The 8,098-nt window shown below is 36.9% G+C and overlaps 1 non-coding gene across 1 annotated transcript; it reads left to right on the top strand.

The window, feature by feature from the left end:
• Nucleotides 1–7,635: 7,635 nt before the first annotated feature.
• On the top strand, nt 7,636–7,707 carry TRNAS-GGA (transfer RNA serine (anticodon GGA)). The gene has a single exon. It is a non-coding gene; the product is annotated as a tRNA-Ser (tRNA).
• The last annotated feature ends 391 nt before the right edge of the window (nt 7,708–8,098 follow it).

Raw genomic sequence — 8,098 nt, 5'->3', positions numbered from 1 at the left:
GATTCTGAAGGAAAGAAATAATACTGTCTACTGGCAAAGACTGCCTTATTATTCCCTTCAGCTTGACTAAACTTTAGATATTTTTCTTCCTACCATTGGGCCCCTGACCTCCCTTTCTTAGCATAAAAACTAGCAACTGTAAATTCTTTCTCTATTCCTTTAAACTGCATGTAAATATTCTGCCAACCTCATGCCCAGTTTTACAACCCTGGAAACACCTTTCTCACAGGACCTGTTTAAAATGTAAACTTCAAAGATGATAGGATGATAGCTCCCCTATCTCCCAGTCTCAATGGGAAGGTAGGAATCTAACTTTGATGGGTATCAATTAATAAAAACAGATGCCCTAATCACATTGAAGATTATTTGCTAAGTCAAGAATAATTAATTGTGTTCCAAACATCCCATTGACTAACATCTTCCCTAACACCCTCCAGTACTTTTCCATCAGCTCACCCCAGTGCTTAAATACCCTCCCACCTCTTGTTTTAGCAGGTTTGAGTTCAGTCGTGCTCTCTTACTGCAGTAGACTGTGTAATGTCTTCCTTGCCTATTGAACTTTAATGGAATTTTGGCTTCAGTGTGACATAATGATGGTGATGCTAGCTTAATTCTAAAACTGTCAGCCAAGAGTTTACTGAAGAGAAGGGAATAACCTTTCTTTGACACCTATAGTATGCTATACAGTGTGCTATTCACGTTATTTCATTTATTCCTACAAATGGAGGTGACTGACTGCCCAATGTGCTTAAACTGAGGCTTTCCCAGGACATGAGGTTCTCAGCTAAAGTCAGGAAGGTCCTAGGCAAACCAAGACAGTTGTCCACCTTACTCCCCATGTGGTGTTGCATTATGCATCAACATCTAATTGGAGGGGGAGTTTAAGAACATTAGGTAGCCTAGTGATTCAGTCCGGTTTCACAATCTGGATCTTAGGCTTTGCAGATCCAGTCCTAAATTTGAGCACTTAATATGTTTAAAACATTGTTGTTTATGACACTGGAGATACCAAGACATAAGTGTCACATCCTGCCATCAAGGAGTTTACATTAGGAAATGGCAAGTGCTACAAGATCCTACTTAATACCCACTGAAAGGAAGATGTTAGTCACTTTCCTCTGAAATAATAGAAACTATTTCAGAAAGGACGTAATATTTAGACCTCATCTGAATGAATGCTGTAATAAAGAATCCTTCCCCAAACACCAAATAAATCCTAAAACCTGTCAGCAATACTATGTGTGAAAATAAGTGAAGACCACCCCAATGAGGATAAGCAGAGGGTGTTTATTCAGTGCTTGCTGTAGCAAGGGGGTCAGCCTCCATCACTTGCATTTGGCAGAGACTCAAAGGCAAGGGAGAGAGTGGAGAAGCTTTTGTAGTTATAAAAAGAAAAGCTTCAAGTATGTTCTGATCTGAAGTTGTTGGCATGGAGAAGCTGAAGGCAGGCTAACTAGAAGCATGGCATCTTGTGTGCTTATTTGGGAAGCGTGTTTAGCCTTCTCTGGTTGGTCCTGTGTTGGAAGTAGGTGAAAAATATAGGGAAGCTTCCAGGGACTGACCAAGTTATGACCAGTATGGCCTAATTGCAGTAGAGCTTAAGGTTTGGCTTTCCACTCAGGTTGCTGCACAGATTGTGGATCAGACACCTGTTGGCATGCTTGGACTGATCAATGCCCCTTTTCCTTCTCTTGGGAACATATGCTTTATCCTAGAAAAGTAGAAAAATTATAAAACTCTTTCTTGTCCTGTTGTTCCACATGTGAGACAATTTGAAGTTACTGTTAGTCCATAATTTCTGTCCTGTGCTGAGTTATAAAGTGAGTACCTCTCTCTCCCACCATGCCTTTGTAGAAACAGTACATGCCGTAAGAGAGGGTATGCCTATGCCTTGTCACTGATGTCTGACTATGCCCTGACAGGTTAAGAACCCAGGAATGATCTGAATAATAAAATACCTCCTCCTGGAGATAAAAGTTGGCACCTCATGTGGGAAATATCTAGGTATTTTTATGCATTAAAACTAAGAAGGGAGTAAAGGACACTGATAAATCCTTTTTTCCCCAGTCTCTATCCCTTATTTTCCTGTAAAATATGTATCTTTCTGACTTCAAAAATCATAGTGTGCTGTGAATCAGAATATGGTGGCTGCAGAAACGAAAATGAAGTTGATATAATCATCCAGTTTGAAGCACATGTAGTATAAGTGGTATAGTGATATCACAATAGTGATAGCTGGAGACAGGAATCTAAACCAGAAACATTCCATCCTGTATATGTATAGATATTGAGAGATACTCCTATCAGGCCAGCATCAGTGCAATTTCAAGCCCATGAAAGCCAAAGGCATAGATAAATGCAAGGCAGCATCAGAATGTCAGGAGTCTGTGAAGAAGACAGAATATGATGTGAGGAATTTCAGGAGGTGGAGTTTTAAGTATCATGTGAATAATATTATGTCATAAGGGTGGAAAGAGGCAAAGCATACCTTGTGAACAACAAACTCCATGTACAGGAAAAGTGAAAGTGAAGTCGCTCTGTCGTTTCTGACTCTGCGACCCCATGGACTGCAGCCTACCAGGCTCCTCCGTCCATGGGATTCTCCAGGCAAGAATACTGGAGTGGGTTGCCATTTCCTTCTCCAGGGGATCTTCCCGATCCAGGGATTGAACCTGTGTCTCCCGCATTGCAAGGCAGATGCTTTAACCTCTGAGCCACCAGGGAGAGCATGAAAAATAAAAGATGAGACCAAGTTCAGTAAAATGATACCAGCATATATGTAATCGCTTCCAAAGTGCAGTTAAACATTTGAAGAGCCACATTGTTTCTCAAAATGTGTTATATTGAGTTAACCCATTCTTATATATATATATATATACACACACACATATATATATGCACACACACACATATATAATAACATTTCATACAGAAACATTCATGCTATTATGCATTAAGTTCTTCCTTGACAGTAGAATTGTAGGAAATGATCTTTAATAACTTGAATATGTCAGGGAATTGGGAGTGGGTATGGATGAGACTTGAAAGCATGGCAGAGAAAATCAGCACGTAGACAAAAGCAGGCTCAATCTTTTGTAAGAAGTTCCTCTGGGGAATTGGTGTTTTGCTTTGGGTTTAGCTAGAAGCCTAATGTGTTCATCATGTTTGTTTTCAAATTAGTTTGTTGTATTTCCAGCTTTCAAGTTGAGTGACTCTTCCTTCTCTCTATAGACACATGATGTCTATCTAACTCTTCTCTCTCCATCATGAGCTTTAGGCACCAATATAGTAGGATGGGCTATTACCAAAAGCTTGGTCTCTCTACCAAATGCTATTTGGACTGTTATAGAGTTCCTTACATATCCTTCTCAAATGAAATTAAGGAAAAACTGATGATAAACTTGAATTAGGACTTGGAATGAAGAGAACAAAAATAGTTTAAAATGATAATAAAATATATTGAATACATGCTGAGGAAGGGCAAAATGTAGTGTCTAAGAGCAGTAGCAGCTTGGGTCAGCATGAAGATACACAGAGCAGGAAGGAGAGATCTCTTTTTCCTGGAAGCTACAATAGTCATGAAAAAAGTGAATCCACAGATAACAGAAGATGGGCAGGGATAATTCAGGTGAAAATCAAAACAACATAAAGGTTGAAACATTAAAAAAATAATTAGAGGTCTTATTCTGAAATAGTTTAAGATGGCTATGTCCTTGCATGAATAGAGGAGCTCTTTCAAATAACTGACTCTTGGAGTGTAAGGTATTTGATGGCATGGACAGTGAGTCATCAGTATTTGCTTACCTCATGTGCACAGTACAGTGTCTTATATATAATAAGTACTCAATAAGTTGTTAATAAAATGATCCATATGGAAACTAAATAGTAAATTTGTTCAGCCTTACAATAATTTATACTCAAAATCCTATAAGAAATAGCTTAGACTAAAAAATATGACTCAGTACATTAGTCTGTTGTTCCTCTTTCAGCTATCTGAAAGTATATTAAGCCATTTGGTAGTATATTTTCTATAATGCATATTAATAGACAGTTAATTTCAAAATAATAACAGCCTCCATATAATGAGCATGAAAATGTGCTGGGTATTTGTTGCACCAAGTTTTCAATATATATTACCCCTTTTACTTTTCACAAAAAATCTTTAAAATAGATACTGTTTTTATAACAAGTGAAAAAATGTGGAACTGAGTGTAAAAGATATTCATTAATTTCCCGGGGAGCTAGGATTTATACTCAGGCATTTATTAGGACTTTGATTTCTTATCTAACAATCTAAACTGTAATTAGGGTACTCTTCCATACTATTCACGTAGCTATCTCAGATAAAGTTTAACAAAGTTCAGCAACATGCTCAAATCATTCAGTTAGTACTCTCAGAAATCAAGTTAGATTTTGACATAATATATGGAATATTATAACTAAAATGACCTGGTAAGAGGACTTAACAGCTTAAAGAATGGCTTCCCTCCCACCATAAATTACTAAAAAAGCGCACAAATACATTCAACAATTATTTTCAGACATTGGTCAATACACATTGCAGGATTGTGGTCCATGAGATGAAGGAAATAAGTGATACTCTATGATTACTCCAGTTTATTGGCTGGAGTCAGATTCCAGGCCACAGTGTGGGGAGCATGAAACCAGAGCCAGTGATCTCTCGGAGTTGCTAAGACAGATAGCAATGTTCGTAAAGATTGAGGCACTAGAATTTGAAGGGTAGAATATAAAGGGGAAAGAACTATATAGAGGGCTACAAAGGATTACCATGAAGAGTTACCTAAAAGTTCCTAGAGTTCATAAAGGGATGAGGATAGTTTGTATTTTCATCAGCCAAAGGGGAGAGACCTCAGAGGGATGTCATGATTTTAGTGAGATTCAATTAACCTCAGAATAATGACTATTCAGGACCTTCCTTGCCAAAGTTTAAAATTACTTTCTGAAAATATTATACTTGTTAGAAGTAATTTAACTCTAGCCAGCAGAAAGTCAAATACTCTTAAAAGAAATGTAGCAGAATTATTATGCAACGAAGTAAAATTCACAGTTTCAGACATCCAATAAAAAATTGCCTGATGTATAAAGAAGAAAATAAATGTGACCCATTAATCAATAGATAACCCCATATTTTAGCGAGATGATATAAACAATGCAAAAGTGGAACTATAGAGACTAAAATATAATATCTAAATATGTGGATGTATATCAATAGAGAAAAATAGAATCCCCTTTAAAAGAAAAAGATTGCTTATAGTCTGTCTATGAGAACCAACATTAGACATGAAGACACAGATAGGTTATAAGTAAAGAGATAGAAATACTATGCAAATGATAATCAAATGAACAGAGGAGTGGCTATGTTATTATTATACAAAATTTTCTTCAAAGCAAGGAAAGCTATAATAAATTTTTAAAAGTGTCATAGTGAAGAGTTTTAATTATCAAGAGTAGTACACAAATAGAATTTTAAAAATACAAAGCAAAATAAGATTAAAATTAAAAAAGAAATAGGTTCTTCTACAAAGATATCAATATTGGAGGCATCAATATTCATCTTGAGTGAGATAAATAATTGACAGAACATATGAACAGAAAATTGGTGAGATTTCAGCAATGCTATATACCAACTTGATCTAACTGAAATTTATAGAGCACTCCACTCAAACACAGCAGAATACACATTATTTTCAAATGTACTTGGAACATTTACCAAAATAGAACATATGACAGGCTATAAAATATTTCTTAACAAGCTTTAAAAGACCATATAAAGGAAGCACTTGTATGATCAGGCCACCCATATCAGCGATTCTCTTGCTCTCTGTACATCCCCTGCCTGACCAACACCTGCTCACTTGCCTGCTCACATGACTGGCCTTCCCTCTTAATCATAGAGACATACTGACCCCAACTCCAGCTAGTGGGTGTTCTAATCTTTAGAACGTCTCCATCATGATAGCTTATCAAAGGGGCAGTGAGGGTCAGTGCTCCTTTACTGGTTTCCCTGTCCCTGGTAACCAATAAACCAAACTGACATCAGTGCCAATTCTTTGATAACTGGTAACCTCCCCACTTGCCCCCCACCCCCCACCTTGTCATGCCTGCCTGCTGGCTGCTGCACACAGTGAGGTGTTGCTGTGTCACTCCAGGACCTTGCTTCAGGCATGTAAGCTCCCTATCCATTAAACTATTCACATGTCTGTTGCTGACTCCAGGCTCTTACTTTGGTTTTGAGGCTGGACAAGCACAGCCCTTGTAGGCCTACGCAGTGCAGCCCAATGGTACACTAACCACAATCAAACTGAATTAGAGGTCATTGACAGAAAGATATCTGGACCATCTCCAACTATTTTGAAATTAAATAACAAATTTAAATTGCACATAGATGACAAATAAAACACAAGTTCAATTAGAAAATATTTTGTAAATGAAAATAAAAGCACAATGTATCAAAATTTGTAAGATCCATCTAAAGTAGTCCTAGAAGGAAATGTATAGTATAAATGACTGTTGTAAAAGAAGAAAAATCTAATACTAATGATACAAGTTTCCACCTTAGGAACTCAGGCAAAGAAGAGCAGTTTAATCTCAAAGGAAGCATAATGAAGGAGATAGTAAAGAAAAAACTCAATAAAATAGAAAATTGGCAGAAAGAGTGAAATTAGTGAAAGCAATAGTTGGTTCACTGAAAAAATGAATAAAAATTGACACAGACACTCTGTAAGTCAAGATGAATAAGAAAATGCCGGAAAATGAAAGTTTGCAGTATCAAGAATGCAAGGGCTTATATTACTACAGATCCTACAGATACTCAAAAAGATTCCAAAAGAACATTAACAACTTTAGGCTAGTAAATTTGACAGCTTAGATCAAATGGGAAAATGTAATAAAATGAACAAATAGTAAATGATGTAGTTTACCATATCTCACTCAAGAAAAAAAGAAAAAGTTTTATAGCACTGTATCTATTAAAGAATAGCACTGACAATAAAATATTTTCAAAGAAAACTGCAGGCCTACATTGGTTCTCTATTGCTTCTGAAGAAGATTGCTATAACACAGATTGATTGATTTATTTTTGTTGAAGTATAGTTGATTTGCAATGTTGTGCTAATTTCTGCTCTACAGCAGAGTGATTCAGTTATGCATGTATATACATTCTTTTTTATAGTATTTTCCATTATGGTTTATCACAGAATATTCAATATAGTTCTTTGTGATGTACAGTAAGACCTTGTTTATCCATTCTATATATAATAATTTTCATTTGCTAACCACAAACCTCCTCCTGCATTATTCTCCCACCCCCATTCCCCTTGCCAACCGATTTGCCATCACAAATCAGTTTTCTATGTCTGTGAGTCTGTTTCTGTTTTGTAGATCCATTCATTAGTATTATATTTTAGATCTTGTATATAAGTGCTATCGTGTGTTGTCTGTCTCTTTCTGACTTACTTCACTTTGTTTGATAATCTCTAGGTCCATCCATGTTGCTGCAAATGGAATTATTTCATTATTTTGTATGGTTGAGAAATACTCCATTTTGTGTGTGTATTTGTGTGTACCACATCTTCTTTACACATGTTTTTGTGTGTATCACATCTTCTTTGGGCTTCCCTGGTGGCTCAGAGGTTAAAGTGTCTGCCTGGAATGCAGGAGACCCAGGTTCGATTCCTGGGTTGGGAAGATCCCCTGGAGAAGGAAATGGCAACCCACTCCAGTACTCTTGCCTGGAGAATCCCATGGAGGGAGGAGCCTGGTAGGCTACAGTCCATGGGGTTGCAAAGAGTCGGACATGACTGAGCAACTTTACCTACTTACTTACATCTTCTTTACCCATTCATCTGTTGGTGGACATTTAAGAATTTCCATGTGTTGGCTATTGCAAATAGTGCTGCTGTGAACATAAGGGTGCATATATCTTTTTTTTTTAACCAGGACATGGAAGCAACCTAGATGTCCATCAGCAGATGAATGGATAAGAAAGCTGTGGTACATATACACAATGGAGTATTACTCAGCCATTAAAAAGAATACATTTGAATCAGTTCTAATGAGGTGGATGAAACTGGAGCCT

This window comes from Budorcas taxicolor, chromosome X (genome assembly GCF_023091745.1).
Source record: "Budorcas taxicolor isolate Tak-1 chromosome X, Takin1.1, whole genome shotgun sequence".
Taxonomy (NCBI): domain Eukaryota; kingdom Metazoa; phylum Chordata; class Mammalia; order Artiodactyla; family Bovidae; genus Budorcas; species Budorcas taxicolor.
The sequence above is the reverse complement of the archived record's forward strand: the minus strand, read 5'-3'. Positions and strand labels throughout refer to the sequence as shown.